Here is a 21,346-nt window from a genome sequence, read left to right on the forward strand (position 1 = left end):
TAAAGCCACTTCTAAAGTCCTTAAAGAATAAGTTCGGATTTTCTGAAGCACTTCAAAAAGCCTCCGGAATGTCCGTTTATGTTTGTTGTTCGCCTCGAATACTTTCGAGGTCTATTTTCTCCCACTTGTCATTTTGGAAATGAATCTCCAAAAGGACATTATTTCGAGCAAACAAACATTATGTTCTCAAAAATTCGTGGTAGAAACAATACCCTTGTGTCTCATTTGAATAAATCACAATGAAGCATATATCTATACTTGGGCCTTAGTTTGTTAAATAACAAACACTAAGCTCCCACTGAGTTTAGCAACTCTTTAGATATATTTTTGAAAAAGTATTCTGAAATTAATTTTTCAATAGCTTTGACGAATTTGGTTTAGTCTGGTGGCAGTTGAGCATTTTGTTTTAGAAATTATAGGAAAAGTCTTTATGATCCATCATTGATCGAATCAAGTACTAATCGACTTCGATCATTCCAACTTAGATATGTCATATCTCATGGAGCTAGATTGTGAATTTTACTACACACAATCATTGATGATCATTCTTGACTTAAGTAATCATCAACATGATCTAACCTAGATCTTTATGATTTCTTGCCAAGTGGGATTTATACTTCTGAATCTTTGAATTAGCCAAACAGATTCAAACTTATATCACATTGAGTAAATAATCCTATATTCACTCAAATATATGTGAAATAATAAAGTCATAAAACCTTTCTTTAGCTTTGAACTCTATTGTCTAGGCGTTCTAACATAAGTTCATATCTTTTGTTACTTTCAACAAGTAAGACTAGATTGTCTTGAATTGATCTAGAAATCAATCAACTTTCAAAAGTCCATCAAAATAGAGCTTTTGAATGTTAACTTGTTGACATGGTCTAAGTAACAATGCCAAAGATTTGTGGAACTCAAATCAGGAGATTGATTTGAACCTAGTAAAGTTCTTATTGTTAAAGAGTTGTTTGTTTTAATCAAGCATATTGACTCAACCCGTAAATGACCATTTCATTCAAATAAACAAACAAACATTGTTTTTGTTTTTCTTGAATGTGAGTCTTTTTGTGTTTGAAGCAGAAATTTAGGTATGCTGTATGGAACAAAGTAGCCATTAAGTTCCAGCCTTGAAAGGACTTATAACAAACTAGATGACCCTACAACTAATGTAGCATTGTCATGCTTCATTTCCCACTTGTACGCCATTAGTGTAGCCTAGCTTCCATTATTTGAGTTTTTACCGAAGTAAGAACCTCAAGCGGTATTTGATACCAAGGAAGTTTGATTGCTAGGTCACTTCTCTTTAAACATAAACTTATAGGTGGAAACGGAATCGTAAATTCCTTTCATTTGTTCCTTTGTTTTCCTATTTCTTGTACCCTTTCTTATAGTCTTAAGAATTGAATTCATTAGTGTTGACTTTTATACTTTGTTAGACATGTCCAATGTCACTCAAACAAGGTTCTTACCATTTTATGTTGAATATTAAGTTTCAACTAGATGATCTTACCAGAAGCTTCTAAAGTTCTCTAAGCATCGATCTATTTGAATGTCTAGGGACTAGACTCATTCGAGAATTAAATGGACAAAGATATTAGGTTGTTAACCATTGGTAAAGCCGAGCGTTTAAACTCAATGCTTTATGATCTCAAAACTCCATTGTATTTTGAATTCACAAGCACCAATCGGTTTTCCATTCGACTTTGATACTCGAAAACAACCATAAAAGTCGCTATAAGAAACGTACATTTTAAATTGCTCATTTTCTTTCATTTCCGTGAATCGTTCTTGGATTCACTACCAATCGAGGAAATTTACTGTTACCTTTCTAAAAGGATTTCCTACAGTGCAAGATATTTAATTATAAACAATAATTAAAATATACATTGAAGCATGCAAAGTCTAAACATTTATCATGAATAATAACTTGAAATTAAAGCAATCATGCAATTCAAACAAGTTATTAGCATTTTATTCGAGTTATGTGTTCCGGCAGGTGTGAATAAAATGATTCCAAGACCCTAAAAACCATTGAAGAATTAAGCACATTATGTATTTAGACTCAATTCTAAAATCTCTTAGGTAAGCAAAAGCCTTTTGCTAATAGTCTAGAAACAACTCTTGGTTGATAGGTACGTCTAAGAACCTATCGATTTTGCCACGACATAAAAGGACTCCTTACTTATATCGTTGAGTTTCACCAAAACTAACGTGTACTCACAATTATTTGTGTACCTTGCCCCTTTAGGACCAATAAGTAACATCTCGCTGAGCGAAAACTATCACTAGATTGATGTAAAGGATATCCAAGCAAGTGTATATTTTGGTATGGCACCTTTTAACTCAATTTTTAAGTTTGGAACTTAAGGCTCTTACTATGTTGGTTAGATTTTAAGTGAACTAAAATCCTTAATCATGCAACATAATCAAGCCACAATCTCATGCATAATTAAGACATATTTAAAGCAATAAATAACTTAAAACATGCATAAGATAAATGTGATCTAGTATGGACCGACTTCATCTTGAAGCTTCAACTTCAAAGTCCGTCTCGAAAATGGGAACTTCGTCTTGAAATTCACCGTGGGAGGCGCCATTTTCTTCAAATAGGATAATTTATAATTAAAACTAATTACAACTATTTGATGGTACGCAGACCATATTTGAATTGAAAAACGAATTTGGTGCTTTAGACCAATTACATTCAAATTAATGGTACGCAGACCATATTTTCTATCCTATTTGGGCCATACTAGTCACTTCATAACCCGCAAAACAGTACATATACAATATATACCATTCACCCATTCATTATCATGAATGGACCACATAATTGGTTAGTTCTAACACATTGTATGCATCACATAAACATTTGTAGCAATTAATCAAGGGCACCAATAATCTACAAATTATTCAGTCCTTATTAATTCTAATCAAGTTGTTTTAACCTTAAGGATCTGTAGACCTAATCAAGAGTTTATGACTAAAAGGGTTCCCACTTAAACCAATAAATTCATATGCTTTACTAATTTTAAACATAAAAATGTATTTCTAGTCTAACCGGAAACATACAAATTTAATTAAAATTTAAAGCTCATATAAATTTATAATTGAATCCACATATTTAATTTATTTTCAGTTGTATTTAAATTAATTCATGATTTTAATTTTAGTAAAATAATTAGAATAAATGAAATTTATTATAATTATAATATTCAAAATTAAAATCCAAGAAAACAATTTAAATTATTAATTTTAAAATTAATTAAAATTACATCAACTGAAAATTTCAAATTAAAATTTTAAAACGATCTAATCGTAACACAAGGTACGCAACATCACCACGCAACGCACAACCATAGGCCACACGCACGCAGCCATCGCTGGCCATGTGCGCGCAGCCTATGTGCTGCGTCGCATCCATCGCTGCACACCATTGCAAGGTGCCTCGAGGAACGCTTGGCCTCTGGCTCGCTGCGCGCGCCTGCCCTCGACGCACGCGAGCTTGCGCTCGCTGCTCGAGGCAGTGCTCGTAGCTTGCGAGCAAGCGCTCGCTGCGCGCGAGCGTTCGTCGCTGGGCGTAGCGCTCGTCGCACGCGAGCTTGCGCTCTCTGCGCGCGAGGCTTCACACGTTGCGCGTGGCAGTTGCGTCGTGGGGCAGCTCGCCTGCTGCCCACACGCGACTGTCGCTGCCTTGCTCTCGCCCTTGCCCACTCGCCCATCGCACATAGCACACGACACAAGGCAGGGCTGCTGCCTTGTGCTCGTGCACCATAGCCTTGCTCGCTGCATTCGTACCGCATGGGCGACGAGCTCCCTTGCTCGACGTCGCATGCCCGCACTATACAACACCCCTTAAGGATAACACGTAGCGTCCATTGCTTTGTGCGTGCAAGTTATATGAGCGGATCACATAAAAATTAAAATTTTATTTTCAAAATTAATGACAAATTAATAAATCATATTAATTTCATAATTTTAGGGCGAAAAATCGAAAATTTATTAATTAATTGATTTCCGATTAACATGGATTCAAGTCTAGGTCATAAAAATTTAAAATTTAAAACAAATTTACAATTTTTATGGTGGTTTTTAATCATAGGTATCTAATTAAATTATTAATTAATTATGAAAATCAAATTAATTCTAAATTATTCCAATTTTCAACAAATTAATCATAATTACAAATTAGATTTCATAATTAACAAGGCTAGGCTTTCAAACTTGTTAAACATATACATTAGGTCAATAAAAAAATTCAAGATTTATCAACAAGAATCGCAAATATTTAATTTAACATCTTAAATTTACAATCTTTTGCGTTCAAAAAACTAAAACCTCCGAAAAGTCATAGTTAGGCTTCGAATTTGGAAATTCTGCGTTTCGGCAAAATGTCCGAAGAGTCATAGTTAGTCAAAATTTTAAAATGCCTTTTACATGCGGAGTTGACTCAAAAATCACTCAATTTGGTTGAGTAACAAATATTCTGCCGAAAAACTGCGTACATATAATTAAATAAACGCAATTTGCAATTAATTAACAATTACGAAAATTAATCACCCCTTTTAATTTCTTGCGAATTTGTATAATTTAACCATGTTCATGCAATTAGATTATGAAAATAATAAGAGGCTCGTGATACCACTGTTAGGTTATGATACATATGATAAAACATAAATCATGCGGAAAAACCTTAATGCCAGGAAACATATTATTTACACATAATCATTTAGCATAATTTAGGAGCATACACTTTGTAGCGTGCCCTCCCTAGCTGCGCCCGAACCGAACAAGAACAAGCCTTTAGGACTCCAAATGTCGTCCCTCCGTAGATAGTCCATAGTACGTCCGGATCCGCCTCAAGTTAGACCAACTAGAATCGCCCTTAAGGTTACTAGGAAATTCGGTTAAGTGTTTGCAAGTGTTTGGCTTATTTTTCTTTCAAAACTTACCCTTAGAATACTTCAATCCCATGTCCATAAATTATGACCCTAGGCCCTTATTTATAGAGGTTTGGAAAGGGAATTGGAATCCTAGTAGGATACGATTTAATTAAACTTAGAGTCCTTGACTTAGAATCCTACAAGGACTCTAATTAATTAAATAATCCTTTTAGGAATAGGAATTTAATCATACACCAAATCCTAATAGATTTAGGAATTGTGCATTGACACAAACACACACACGCACGGAGCCACGAGGGCGCCCACGCGTGCGTGCGCTTGGCCCACGCTACGCAGCCACGCCTTGGCGCGCTGGGCCTGCCTTGCGGTGGGCCTGGCGCTGCCATGGGCTGTGCGTGTTGGCGTGCGTCTTGCTTGCTGGGCGATGGCCCGGCTTCGTGCTGGGCCTTCGTCCGGCAGGCCTCGTCCGATGCTAATTCGTACGATACGCTTCCGATTAAATTCCCGGTTCCGGAATTCATTTCCGATACGAACAATATTTAATATTTCCGATTCCAGAATTAATTTCCGTTTCGAACAAATATTTAGTATTTCCGTTTCCGGAATTATTTTCCGATTCCGATAATATTTCCGATTCTGACAATATTTCCGTTTCCGGCAATATTTCCGATTCCGGCAACATTTCCATTTCCGATAATATTTTCCGATACGTACCATGTTTCCGTTTCCGGCAACATCTACGACTTGGATAATATTTATATTTCCGATGCGATCCATATTTCCGTTTCCGGCAATATCATCGTTTCCGGAGTATTCACTTGCTTGTGACGATCTCAGCTCCCACTGAAACCAAGATCCGTCGATTCCGAATATTCATAGATAGAGTATTTAATGCCATTAAATACTTGATCCGTTTACGTACTATTTGTGTGACCCTACGGGTTCAGTCAAGAGTAAGCTGTGGATTAATATCATTAATTCCACTTGAACTGAAGCGGCCTCTAGCTAGGCATTTAGCTCACTTGATCTCACTGAATTATTAACTTGTTAATTAATACTGAACCGCATTTATTAGACTTATCATTGAATGCATACTTGGACCAAGGGAATTATTTCCTTCAAAATGCCCTTAATTAGAACATTGTACACAAAACTTTGACTTTAAATGTGTGTTTACAATGACAATGGATTTTTATTTGTTTTATCTCTTCTCCTTACTTTACCTCGTAATAACATTTTGAAAATTGTTTTTTACATTTTAAAAATTACTCATTAATAATTAATCGTATGTTAATCAACAATTATTAATTAAATATATATTTTTTAGTCAATCAATAACTTCAATAACTATATACTAAAATACACATCATGATTGACACGTGTCATCTCTCAATGTGTCTTTGACTTCTTTTTTTAATTTAATTTTATAATGTCTGCTCCATAAAGAAACTTTTAAAAGTTATAAATTTTCTAATTTGTTTTCTTCCATATCATAGAAAAATATACGGAGTATATTACAAGTAATATTACGAGTTCATTTATTATGACAAGAATCGAAAATAATACACTGCACTATTACTATTGATTTTCTAATATTAATATGAAAAATATCAATCACGTAACATGGAAAAAATTGCAAATTATACACTGCACTATTACTATTTATTTTCTAATATTGGTTTATATGTTACTAATTACTATCATAAAAATATATGATTTTACAATCTTAACAAATGAATTTCAACTGCAATATAAAATTTTAGAGAAATCATTTAACTCTTATGTTTCTTAAACTTAACTTATTATTAAACATAATTTCTATTCAATTTTCTCGAAAAAAGTGAAAATAAATTAAAAATACCGAGGTTCAATTTGTAGTTTACGTACGTAGTATAATTCATGTTTAATTGACCACTTTGAACTAATTGTGTCTTATACAAATTCAAAATTTTACTACGTCGTAACAAAATATTAGTTCATTAAAAATATTTCCTATTTATAATATTATTTACGAGTAATTATAATACTCCGTAAACAAATTTTAATTTCATATGTGTGTTACACGAGTCCTAAGCTAGCTATTTATATATTTAAGCTGTTTTCCCGTATTTTACAATTTTGAAATTTGAAGTTTCCCCGTATCTTCGTTTCCCCGCATCCGTTTCCGTTTCCCGTTTCCATGCAACCTAGGTTAAAACTCAATACAATCTTCAATTAGAAAAACTCAATTAGTAGCATTTCCATCATCTACCACACTAACCCAATACAAAACAAACCTAAATCCCAAATAAACCCAGATATAATAAGATTATCACAAAACAATTAGTCCAACAAATCACTCAAAAACCAATTAACAGCAACAACACCCATATTAATTACTTGATTACCAATGTAGAATAAAAGCAAAGCAAGATAAGCTAAGGAGTGCTAATTTGGAAATTGAACAGTTGAATTTGATATAACTCGGACCGTAGGTACTAGTAATCTTACTCCATTCGATCCTGAGCCCGAAAGAACATTTCGTAGACGAAGAAATTTCATTGCACAGTGTGGGAATTACTCTGATTCTGATCATAATATTGGCGGTCTTTTTCCTTCAGATACAGATTCAGTTCCAGAGATAGAGATGGTGACGGAACACCACCACCAGTTGAGCCAAGGCTTACACACTATTCTAAGCCAAGTATGTCTATGCTACCCAAGGCAATCATGCCTTATATTGCAGCTGAGACCTTCAAGATTGAGCCTGCATTGATTAACATAATTGAGAGACGCCAGTTAGGTGGGGAAGCAGGTGAAGACCCAAATCTTCACATCCAATCCTTCATCCAATATTGCTCTACCATCAAGCAAAAGGGATTGACTCCGGAGCAGACTATGGAGATGCTTTTCCCGTTCTCTCTGAGTGGGAAGGCAAAGTTGTGGATCAGTGGGTTGAATCGAGCAGCCATGAAAACTACTAACTGGGAGTCTTTGGCCCTTGCATTCTATGTGAAATATTTCCCACCTGAGAAGACGGCTCGTCTGAGGAGCCAGATAATTTCTATCACTCAACAAGCAGATGAGAGTTTGTTCGAGGTCTTGGAGAGATTCAAAGATCTACAGAGAGAGTGCCCACATCATGGTTTGAGTGACTGGTTCTTGATTCAACAATTCTATAATGGTCTGGGTAATGAGTCTAGACTTATTCTGGATTCAGCTGCTAGTGGGAGATTCATGCAACTTGTTCTTACCAGAGCTATGGAGGTGATTGAGGAGATGGCCATTCATAATGCCCAATATAGGAATCCTAGAGGCCTATCTAATAAGGGTGGTAAGCATGATTTGGATTCCATAGAACAATTAACTGCCCAATTGACTGTTTTACATTATAAGTTTGATAATATGCAAGCAGCAAATACTCAATCTGGTCAACATGTTAGTGTAGCTGCAATGAATGCTCAAACTGTCAATGTCTGTGATAGTTGTGGGATGTCTGGTCATTATGCACAGGAATGTAGGAGCTCTATTGAACAATGTAATGCATTCTAGGCCTACAAACAGAATAACCAGTACTCCAACTCTTACAATGAGGGGTATAAAAATAACCCCCTACTATCATACAGGAGTACCAATATTCAGAACCCCCATCAGGTTCAACACCCTCCACCACCACAACCATCATACCAACCACCACCACAACAATCATACCAACCATGGGGTAACTACAACCAACAGTCTAGTGGACCACCTGGGTTCCCTAGACAACACCCATCACCTTCACCACCACAACTTCAACCCACACAGTCTGACCCTATGCTAGTAGAGATGAGGAATATGATGTTGCAGATCCAGAAGTCTCTGAGTGAAAAGGATGCTAACATTGATGCTCTTAACGTCCATAATAAGATCATTGATACACAGTTGGCACAGATGGCTACTACTCTTACAGGGAGACCCCCAGGTCAACTCCCTTCACATCCTGAGAATAGAGAAACTGCAAATGCTATTACATTGAGGAGTGGTAGAGGTTATGACGGTCCTTCTATGCCCGTTGAGGTTGATTCTGAGGTGTCTGCTAGTGGTCTGGTCAGTGAGGAAACACCAAGGGTAGTCACAGATGGTGAAAAAGCTGAAAAAGTATTCTGCGAAAAAGAGGCTACAACTGTGGTTAAGAAGGAGACAGATATTCAAGTACCCCCTATTGTACTCCCCTTCCCAAACCGACAACTCAAGAGTAAGCTAGACAAACAGTTTGGAAAATTCTTGGATGTGGTCGAAAACTTGCAGGTAACGGTTCCTTTTACTGAATTGATTTTACAGGTTCCTGCATATGCTAAATTTATGAATGACAAGGAAACATGCTTTTTATAAGATAGAGACTGTAGCTTTTACTGAGGAATGTAGTGCTTATTTACAGAACAAGTCTCCACCTAAACTTAAAGACCCCGGGAGTTTTTCCATCCCATGTAACATTGGCACTGTATTTATTGACAAGGCTCTATGTGATTTAGGTGCTAGTGTGTCTGTTATGCCTTTGTCTGTCTGTACTAAATTGAATACGGGCGAGCTTAAGGTTAATAATATCACTCTGCAAATGGCCGACCGTTCTGTTAAATACCCCTTAGGTGTTTTAGAGGACGTCCCTGTTAGAGTAGGTAAATTTTATATACTTGTAGAATTTGTAGTACTAGACATGTAAGAGGACTCCCAAATTCCCATTATCTTAGGTAGACCCTTCCTTCACACGGCAGGGCGGTCATTGATGTAAAAAGTGAGAAATTGACTTTGTCTGTTGGGGATGATAAGGTGACTTTTAACCTGAATAGTGCCTTAAAGAGTCCCATGCTAGAGGAAGAACAATGCTATAGAATTGATGTAGTTGATTTTATTATGCGAGATAACGTCTCCCAAGTTCTCAAAAGAGATCCCTTGGAGGCTGTGCTTTGTTGTGAATCTTCTGCAGGTGATAGCAGTTCTTGGAGTGCTGAAGTGGATGCTCTAGAGTTGGCTCTTGATATTGGAGAGTCTGAACCCGAGGAGAGCACCAAATTGAGGAGGTTAGTTCGGCCGGTCTGTTCTGTAAAAGAGGTAAAGAAACCCGAACTTAAACCTCTTCCTGCCAATCTCAAATATGCATTTTTGGATGATGAACAACTTTGCCCTGTGATTGTCTGTACTGCACTTGATGCAGACCAGTTGTCCCAACTTCTTACTGTGTTGAAAAAGCACAAAAAAGGCCATTGGTTACAGTATTGATGATTTAAAAGGTATTAGACCTGATTTTTGCATGCATAGGATACATCTAGATGATAATAAAAAACCATGCATTCAACCCCAACGTCGTTTGAACCCCATCATGCAAGATGTTGCGAAAGCTAAAGTTATGAAATTGCTTGATGCGGGTATTGTTTATGCTATGTCTGATTCTAAGTGGGTAAGTCCTGTTCAGGTAGTGCCAAAGAAAGGGGGGACGAATGTGGTTAGGAATGAGAAAAATGAGTTGATCCCAACTAGGGTAGTTACAGGTTGGCGCATGTGCATTGATTATAGGAGTCTAAATGTTGCTACTAAAAATGACCACTTTCCCCTTCCCTTTATTGATCAAATGTTAGAAAGGCTAGCATGTCACAATTTTTTCTGTTATTTGGATGGTTATTCTGGCTTTTCCAAATTCCCAAACATCCAGAAGACCAGGAAAAGACCACTTTTACCTGTCCCTATGGTACTTTTGCATATCGTAGGATGCCCTTTGGTCTGTGTAATGCACCTGCTACATTTCAACGTTGCATGATGAGCATTTTTTCTGAGTTTATTGAGTCTATCATGGAAGTTTTTATGGATGACTTTAGTGTCTATGGTACTTCTTTTGATTCCTGTTTGATTAACTTGACTAAAGTTTTGAAAAGATGTGAAGAATGTAACCTGGTCTTGAATTGGGAAAAGTGTCATTTCATGGTTACTGAAGGGGTGGTCTTGGGGAATTTAATATCTGATAAGGGCATTCAGGTGGATCGAGCTAAGGTCCAAGTGATTGAACAATTGCCCCCTCCAGTTTATCAAGGATTTTCCTAAGACTGTTAAACCACTGACCCAGCTCCTCCTCAAGGATGTCCCATTTGTGTTTACTGATGCTTGTCTTGAGGCTTTTGACAGGATTAAACAAGCACTGATTTCGGCTCCTATCATCCGTTCTCCCGAATGGGGTCATCCGTTCGAGATAATGTGTGATGCAAGTGACTACGCAGTTGGGGCAGTTTTGGGTCAGAGGAAGGAAAAGGTCTTTCATGCCATCTACTATGCTAGTAAGACCTTAGACGAAGCTCAAGTTAATTATGCTACTACTGAGAAGGAGCTTCTAGCCATAGTCTATGCCTTGGACGAGTTTCGCACTTATCTGATTGGGTCTAAGGTGATAGTCTATACTGACCATGCGGCCCTTAAGTATCTGCTCTCTAAAAAGGAAGCCAAGCCTAGGCTTATTTGATGGATACTACTGCTACATGAGTTTGATATAGAGATTCGCTACAAGAAAGGGGCTGAGAATGTGGTTGCAGACCACTTGTCTAGATTGAGGTACGATGATGGTACAGTGTCTACACCGATCGATGAATCATTTTCGGATGATCACCTACTTGTACTTGCCAGTCAGTCACCATGGTTCGCAGACTATGCGAACTACATTGTAGGAGGCATTCTTCCATCCGATCTTACATATCAACAGAAGAAGAAGTTCCTACATGATGTTCGGTTCTACTTTTGGGATGATCCTTATTTGTTCCGTGAAACTGCTGAAGGATTGTACAAGCGATGTGTTCCAGAATGGGAAGCCCATGGTATTATTAATAGGTGCCATTCTTCACCTTATGGTGGTCACCATGGACCTTCAAAGACCAATGCTAAGTTGTCGCAGTGCGGTTCTACTGGCCTACTATGTTCAAGGATGCACAGGCTTTTATTATGGCTTGTGATGCGTACCAGAGGGTCGACACTATCTCGAGGAGGTATGAAATGCCACAGAACGGGTTTCTGGAGGTCGAGGTTTTCGATGTGTGGGGGATAGACTACATGGGACCATTCCCATAGTCCAAGGGTAATCTGTATATCCTTGTTGCTGTAGATTATGTGTCCAAGTGTGTGGAAGTCGTTGCCTCGCCTACTAACGATGCTAAGACAGTCATTTCTCTATTCAAGAAAATCATCTTCCCTAGATTTGGAGTTCCGCGAGCTTTGATCAGTGATGGAGGATCACACTTCCATGAGAAGCATATGGATGCGCTCCTGCGCAAATATGGGGTCTATCATCGCACAGGACTAGCCTACCACCCTCAGACGAGTGGGCAAGTTGAGGTCTCCAACCGGGAGATCAAATCTATACATGAGAAAGTGGTGGCAAAGTCTAGGAAGGATTGGAGCGACAAGCTTGATGACACTCTATGGGCGTATAGAACTGCCTTCAAAACACCTATTGGTACTTCCCCGTATTGGTTGGTGTATGGCAAGGCATGCCATTTGCCAGTAGAAATGGAGTATAAAGCTTATTGGGCAATCAAAAAACTCAACATGGATGCTAAGGTAGCCGGTGAGAAGCGGCTACTACAGTTGAGTGAGGTAGATGAGTTTCGGTTACAAGCCTATGATAGTGCCCGTATCTACAAGGAAAAGACCAAGCGGTGGCACGATAGGCGCATCCTTCATAGGGATTTTTCGGTGGGCGACAAGGTTCTATTGTTTAATTCTCGGCTTAAGTTATTTCCTGGAAAACTTAAGTCTAGATGGTCTGGGTCGTTCACCGTGACCATGGTTAGTAAGTTTGGATCCATTGAGGTAGAAAACAACAATGGTAAGCGTTTCAAAGTAAATGGGCAACGTCTGAAGTTGTACCATGAAGGGGTTATTGTAGGAGTGGTTGAGGTTCAACACCTCAATCCTTCCGCCCCATGACATGCATATTTGAGGTAATGAGGTCGAGCGGGACCTAGAAATAAACCAGCGCTTTGCGGGAGGCAACCGTATTTTATCGCTTTTCGTAGTATAATTTTTAGATTTTTGTTTTCTTTTGTGTGTTTTTAGTGTAATTCTTTTCTTCGATGTGTGTTTTAGTGTAGTTTTTGGTATTGTACTGTTTGGGTGTTTAGTAGTGTGCAGGTCTGAGGCTCCAAGTTCGTCAAAGTGAAATTATAGCTGAAACAGATTACTTTGCAAACCGCCCGATCTCCGATCTGGCGCGTGTCGAAATCTGCAAAACAGCTGAATTTCGCCCGACCGGGCGAGAGTTGCCCGATCAGGCCGTATGTCGAGTAAAATTCCCGATCGGGCGAAGGTCCGGCCGATCGGGCGCGTGCTGAAAGAAGAAAGGAAGCCAATTTTTGCCCGACCGAGCGATTGTTGCCCGATCGACTCGAATGGAGAGTAGAATACCCGATCGGGTAGTTGGTGATGACGTCACTATGAGGTCAACGGTTGAAATCTGGGTTGAAGAAGCAGTCAGAAGGAATTTTCACACTCGCCCGATCCAGATCGGGCGAGCTCCGCCCGACCGGGCGGGTGTCGACAGACTCAAAAGTTTATTATTTCGCCCGATCGGGGGAGCTGCTGCCCGATCGGGCGAGATGAGAATTATGCGGATTTAACCACAGATCCCCTTCTTTTCTTTCATTCTCATCTTCTTCTTCAACCTCAACTCTCTCTCTTCCTCCATTAAAACCCAACTTCAAAAATCTTCAAACTTTTATATCTCCTTCATTTCTCCACCAAATTCAACATACCTTACATCAAAATCATCCTCTCACCACCCTCTACAACCTCCACCCATTTAATTTCAGATTTCTCCACCCTCCACAAAATCCTCAATTTCACCCAAAACCCCAAAAATCACAAAAAAACCAGATCTTCGACCACGGCTAACCGACCTAAGAGAAATCGCACCATCACAGGAAGGAATCAACGAGAGGCTTCCACAAGCCGGGCTCGTGAGCCAACACCACCACCGCCGCCGCCCCAGTTCGAATCGAATCCGGATTTTCCGGACATCATCATTACTACATATTTGCAGCAGGAATGACTCGCCCACATAAAAAAGAGGGAGGTAATTCCTACCCGTTTTATTTTTCAGAAATCATTACATGGGATGGGAATTGAACAGGATGTAAAACGAGTATTCTATGGTGTTGGCATGAAAATCATGTATAGTATGTTGCGTCTGACATTTAGGAGGTTAACACTAGAGTTCTTGAGTTCTTTGTATTTGAATAGGAATGGTTATAGGGATGTCTCTACTGTTCTCGTTTGATGAATCGTGATATGCATTTGAGCATTCGTGACTTTGGTAGGATTTTTGGTTTGTCGACTGACCCCAGTAGGAAGGCTGGGAGTGCTCATAATAACTGTGAAATGTGGGGAAAATTGACCGGAAATAGTGAGCCCGGTAGTATGCAACACTTGCAGGCTTCCCGGATTTAACACCCTGTTCCCATAGTGTTTTACAGATTCTTGGGGTTCATCATCTTTGGGAGGGAGGAGAACCAAAACATTAGGAGCACCGAGTTGGAGATTTTGGGTGGTTATATGTTGGAGGGGGAGGATAGGTACATGATGAATTTGGCCCACCATATGGCTTCCCACCTTTACTCAGTGGCCACTAGCACACACACGACCCGCATCACCATTGGTGGGTTGATCACCCACATTGTTATGGCCACGGTGGGCTTTGTTGAGGCCAACCAGATACCGGTACTGGGTAACAACTTGCTGGATTTGGCCTATTTTGCTGGGCTTCGCCGCTTGCAGGGCGAGCATGGGTTATTTCGCCCAGGTGCCATGTATTGGATGTTTGATGGGAGTAGGCTTTTCACCTTGCCTGACTCTTAGGGTCGCACCTGTTTTAGACCCGGTCAGGCTCACTACTTGTTAGTTGGGGAGCACATTGAGCAACAGCAGGAACCCGAGCCCCAACCCGACCCACAGCCAGAGCCCCACCAGTTTGAGCCCGAGCCCCGCACCTACTTTCGGATGGGGCGTCATGAGAGTGAGGGGAGGCCACAGGGTGGCCCGACACCAGAGGAGGAGCATCGCTCTATTCAGTAGCGGTTGGATAGGCTCGAGATCAGATTTGATCACTTTGAGAGTGATCACCAGAGAGCCATGTTCCCCATTTATGATCAGTACGCCAGGCAGGGCTATGTTCCTCAGGATGTCCAACACCCTTCCTGGTTTACATGGCGGAGGGATATGGACTTCCTGGTGCCATGGGCACTTTCACACCCACCCACTACTACGGTGGGTATGGAGAGGGTTCCAGCGGTCATGGTGGTCGCGGTGGTGATATGGATGGTGATGATGGTCAAGGCCATCAATGATGCTGAGGTTGATGGAGATAGTTCGGTACCCCTTGAGCCAATGAGGACATTGTCTGATTTAGCTTGGGGGGGGGGGTGTTTCACTTTCCTGTACATATTAGGTATCTTTTCTTTTCGTTTTGTATTTTCTATTTTTGGTGTGTTTATTTTGGTGTGTTATTGCTTTCTTGATTATTTTATAGCTTTGAAAAAAAAATACAAAAATACGTTCCGATGAATGCAGAATCACGCTTCCCTGTGCCCCTTTGATTGAAAATTGTTTTGATTTTTGGTATTTGATGACGAGCAATGTGGATGTGTTAACCATGATTCGATATTTGATTACTTTGATGCCTTGACATGAGTCAACTCTGACTAACTATTTGTGGACTTGGTGCTTGACTAGTTGACTTGGTTAGGAATGTGTGATAGTTTCCTGGTGTGTCGTTGATTTTGAGTATTGGTTTGCAACTATTAGTAATGTTTTATGACTCATATACATGCGCATTGAGGAGGACGAAGACATTTTTCTATTTAGGTAGCCTTCAGATGAAATTAGATACGTTTGTTCCCTCTTTTTTTACCCATGTTGTTGCTTGTGCCCTTTATTCGGTGACTAACCATATTACAAGCCCGTGAAAGCCCCATTGGTTACTAGTCCCAAGCCTAGCTTGGGGGAGCTAATAGTAGTGAGGTGAGGAAGTTGTAGTGTGGTACTTTCGAGCATAGTGAGTATTAGAAAAAGGAAGTTCTTCCTATCATGTTTGTTGTTTGAAAAAGAAAAAAAATGATGCAAAATGAAAGAGATGAGAAGACTAGAAAATGTGAAGGTTTCTAAAAGAAAAGAAAAAAAAAGAGAGATTGAAAAAAAAAGAGGAAAAAATTTCGTTATTCTCAGAAAAATTTCAAAGTATTGTTTCACTCAAGTATTGTAATTTCTTATCTTTATGAGTGGTTGGTTATAATTGTCAAAAGTAGTGTGGTTTGCTTGTTGTTTCATTATGTGTTGAGCGGGAGAGTTGTAGTCATCATTTGTGGTTGATCATGGTTATATTTAGGATTTATTGTAATACCTCGTATTTTTCTGTATTTTATAAATATATTTTATTATATTTATAAAATATTTTTATGATTTTTAGAATTTAAATCGCATTTAAATATTATTTAAATGTATTTTTAATTAATTAGAATATTTATTATTTTAATTAATTACAAAAAGACTTTATTATTTCATATTGGGAATTTAATTGGGTTTCAAAAGTAAAAAGATTTTTAATTAATCTAGCCCAATTCAATTCCAAGTTCAAGTCCAAACAAATTAAGCAAGCCCGTCTTATCACTACAAGAATTTGTATCTTTAACGACAACCTAATTACGACGGGTCAAAAATCCCGTCGCAAAAGACTTTTGCGACGGGGCTAACAACCAAACAATGAAGGAAATATCCGTCGCAAATGTCTTTTACGACGGGTTTACGACGGATTTACGACGGGATTTCTATTAACGACGGCCCCCTTTTATGACGGGTTCGCAACAGGAAATCCCGTCGTTAATCAACGATTATTAGCCTTTCGCGACGGGATTTCCCGTCGTTAATAGTACAATTTCTTGTAGTTTATGTTTAATGAAGCCATAGGTGCTCACCCTCAAAATCCTTCACTATTATTCATTAAACCTAAAAGTAAAACCCTAACCCTAAATTCCTCTTTCTTTCGTCGAACTTATGTTTTTCCGTTTTTCTCCTATTTCCGTTCGTTTTCAGAAAAATGTTTCTCCTTCAAAGTTGTAGATATTGAAAATTTCTTAAACTTTTCCTCAAGAATCCATCGATTCCGAGTTATAGATTAAAAGTTATGTGCGTTTCAAATTCCTGCTGCAGTACTTCACGTTTTTGCTCTCCTCTCTATTTTTCGTCCGTGCACAGCCCAGCTCCGAGCCTTGCTCGTTGCTACTACCTTGTGCCTCTGCCCACACGCAACACAATTGTGTTGTGTGTGTGTTTTGTTGTTGTTGATCGTTTATACTCCGTATACTTTTAACCTTTTCCAAATTCCGTTTTTAAATTATTAAATTATCATTATTGTTTTGGATTATTTAAATTGTTAGGAACGGTTATGAACACCGTGTTTTAATGTTTTCGTATTTGAATTGATGGGAATGATTTTAATTATGAGAACTATTATTTTCAGATTTAGTGATTAATTAAAGTGTCAATTTTCAAGGTCAAAACATGATTTTATTAGTGACCCTACTAGTAGGATTTCAATTCCGATTGTTCAAGCGATTGATTCACATAATTTAATGATGATTTAAATTATGGGAATCAACTTAAATTTTCAGATTTGTTATTGAGTTTTAAAGTGTTGATTTTAATGATTTTAAAGCCAAAAAGTCAATGTTTTTATGCTAGGACTTGAGTTGACTATTTGAGACTATTAAATTAACAATTAACGATTGATTTCTAATTAAACTAAGGGTTTTAGTTTCTTAAATAGTTTCTGGAAATTTAGTAAACATGGATAATATTTTAGTTTCTCCTTTGTGTTTATAGGAGTTGATTTCTAGTGAGTCGTGATTCGCACAGTGGCCCCCGTACTTAGGTATTCCAGGTACGTACAAGACTAGGGTGACCACCCATCCTTGAGGACTTTGTGAAGTGTATTGAATACGAATCATGTGAATTTATATGTTGGGATTTCATGTTTGATGTGTAGACAAGCATGTGATTATTATTATTGAATCTATGTGAACGAGTATGTTGTGAGTTGATTTATGCTTTATAGAGTCTGTTGAACTATCATGTTATGGACTTTTATAATCGTTGAATTATGTCAAGCATGTTGTTCAAGTTGGTATGCATGTATGAGTGTTTCTCATGCAAGTTATTATGATTAAGCTATAGTACGGGATGTCTAGCATATGTTGAGCCTATTGAATATTGCCGGAGTGCATTTTTTATTCTACCACAGGGGTAGAATATGTTTAGAGAGTCTATGTGAATTGAACTAAGCACTATTCGTGCTAAGGGCACACCCCGCTTGTTAATGGGCAATGTCGGGTTATCTCAAACAGTGTTTTTGAGAAGGAACAATGGGAGTAATTTCACTTGAGTCTATGTTTGATCACAAGTCCTAAAGGATTAAAAAATGAAGTGTCATTGTTGACTTGTTTAATTGTTTAATTGTTTGCATGTTATGTCTTGTGTAGAGTCTTGAGTCGCCTTGAACATAACATACTAATTAACGTAAAGTGCAATCCGAATGAGCTTCAAAACTCTTGGAACGTATATACCTCGAGTATGAACAATGGGGGGAGTCTTGCCGGAAAACTTGTACTCCTTGAATGATACAACACGTTGTTTCATTATTTCTTTTTGTGCCGTTATGCATTGGAATTCCGTCGGTATGGCCCGACTGTCGGTAGGAGTCCGACTTATTTATTTGGTGTATGGTTGGCTCCCATCACCCTTTTCTTTCCTTTTGAGGATACTTTATTTTACCCGTTCGAAGCTACTCCTTTATTAAACTGTGAGTCAAGAGTCGTGTCAAGTGTCGAGTCTTGTCTCCATGTTTACTTGTTTATTTAATGGCTTTTGTATGTGGATTATTAATTCGTTGAGTGAAGCATGTTAAGATAGAATGTTACTCTAGCTTGTTCGTACTCAGCTTTCGCTGACTTCGTGCTTCATGTCTTTTGGTCATGGCCTTCGCCTTAATGACCCTATGATGATCCATCATTGCATTTGCATTGTTGGGGAGTAGATTTCAATAAGCAGGTTTGTAGAGATAACGTGCGGGAGAAGTTATCATGGGAATCGTGTTGAGAGTTTATTTTCTTCTGTATTTTATAAACTCTATTGAATTTCTAGTCATGACTACTACTTAATTTATTGAAACTGTAGTTAATGGATTTTAAATTATTTAATACTTTGGTTTTTGGGCCTTAGTGGTTCCAAGTTGTTAATTGACCATTAACTATTTAATACGTTTTGAAAGTAAGTTAAATTCCGCTGCGTAATTCTGGTAAATAGCCTTAACCGTTATCACGGTGGCGGTAATATCTTGGTAATTCCTTCGTTTTAAGTTGGAAAATGTTTTATAAAAAGCAAGGAATTATTAGGGTGTTACATTTATGCTCCCCAAAGCCAAGGCTTTAAGCTCACATTTTACCCAAATTTACCGCACCCTTACCTAAGCCTATCATTACAAGCTTTGAAGACCTTCTGACCTTTGTGCATAGAGTCGTATTAATATGAAAGTAGTTGCTTATCAATGCAAGTTATGACATGACACATTTCGAGTCGACTACTAGGTTGAGTGTATGTTTTTCTAGACACACGAGCGTTGTGAGTTTGGGAGGGCATTATTCACTTACATTTTGGGAGGAGAGTGAACGGATACATCTTTTACCCACCACATAAATGAGTGACGAGTGTATGAGCACTAGTATTGAATTCCATTGTGCACTTGTGGTTCGCTTTGCGTGACGATTGTTAGGGGGGATTTGTGATTGGGTGGATTTGATTGGTTGACATTGATGCATGCTCGTTGAATTTTACCTTGAATTGTATCTATCGTTTTGAAATATGTTTGGGGTGAAGTTGATTCTTGTATTCATCGATGATTTCCTTGCTTAGGGACAAGCAAGGATCTAGCTTGGGGGAGTTTGATATGTGTGTTTTATATAGAGTTTACCCCCGCCCCTTAGTACTTTTATGCATAAAATGAGCTCTTAGGAGCCGTTTTTAGTACTAATATGTGTTATTGAGTGTGCCTTGAATTTCAGGATTACTTAGTGAAGAAATTGGTCTTTTTAGACCCGTTTTCTAGTGATTTAGGCCACTACACGATCCCGAGGAAGTTCGGGACAACTATCGTCGACTTTCGGGAGCCTTAGATGCTTACGGTTGTGCCCCGGGAGTTAGACTCGGTGATAAGTTAGACTCGGTGATATGGGCGAAGGATGATGACTTTACAAATCGCCCTTTGAGCTGAGGGCGAAATGAGAATACCGGGCGAAGAAAAAGGAAATTGAGTCTTCAACGCGCGCCCGATCGGGCGGTCATCCTGGGCACTGATCTGGGCTTTTCGCAACCGTCCGATCGGGCGGAATTTGGCTCGATCGGGCCGACTATCGAGCAGAATGGGCCGCCCGATCGGGCGACGCAAACCTCTGCTGTTTTTCGCGCATTTTAATTCCGGTTTTGGGCTTTATTTTGGGCAAACTATAAATACTAGCCCCTTATATTTTTAGTGGAATATCTGATTCTAGTATTGAACACTTAGTTTATTTTCCTTAAGTTTAGTTTTCTCTCTAAATTTGTTTCAAACACTTAGTATTAATTGCAATCAAAATTCAAGCTTTCATGTTTCATTGTTCTTCATTTAGGTATTATTTCTTACTTTGATTTATTATCTTGCTTTAATCATGCTTTCAATCATATTAATTGTTTTGTTCATTGATAATATGTGTGAGTAGTCTATTTTCTAGGGTTTGGGGATCCAAGAATTAATATGAAGGGATGATTGAATGTTGTTGATTGTTGGTATTGTGATTAATTTCTATTGATTGGTTTCATTTACTATGCAATTAGATTTGCGCAGGTTTAATTGTACTAGTCAAGCAATATCAAGTTAAGATTCGAGAGATGCAATTTGATGTTTAGGCTTGTGTCAATAGGTGGAATTAGGATTAATACGTAGCGAGAGCCCGTTAATTCTAAGTCTATGATTAGTATCGATTCGAGAGAGCATGCTAGTCTAATTAATTTCTTTATTGATTATTGTCTATTGTTTATCATCCTGGATTGTTATTCGTTGGTGAACCTATGCCTTAGATCTTTTAATATCTGAATTCTTATTTGTTTAATTATTGTCGTAGTCTTAGTACACAAATCAACCAAACTCTTGTTTCCCAATAGTCTAGACTAGTTGATTAATAGTAGAAAGAACGCCTGTTTCCCTGTGGATACGATCCCTACTTCCCTTACTATTTTGTTAGTGACTTAGGTTTATCTTTGATAAGGTGATACGACTTTAGCCTATCAAGAATCAATTCGCCGACGCACTAGCAAAGCTGGCATCAATGATCAACATTCAAAATGGCAAGGCTGAAATGCCACTTACA

At 38.5% G+C, this 21,346-nt stretch overlaps 1 non-coding gene across 1 annotated transcript; it reads right to left on the reverse strand.

Moving 5' to 3' along the window:
- Nucleotides 1-7,925: 7,925 nt before the first annotated feature.
- On the reverse strand, nucleotides 7,926-8,032 carry LOC130471084 (small nucleolar RNA R71). The gene has a single exon (XR_008931765.1). It is a non-coding gene; the product is annotated as a small nucleolar RNA R71 (small nucleolar RNA).
- Between the last annotated feature and the right edge of the window lie 13,314 nt (nucleotides 8,033-21,346).

Source organism: Spinacia oleracea, chromosome 3, assembly GCF_020520425.1.
Source record: "Spinacia oleracea cultivar Varoflay chromosome 3, BTI_SOV_V1, whole genome shotgun sequence".
NCBI classification, from domain to species: Eukaryota; Viridiplantae; Streptophyta; class Magnoliopsida; order Caryophyllales; family Amaranthaceae; genus Spinacia; species Spinacia oleracea.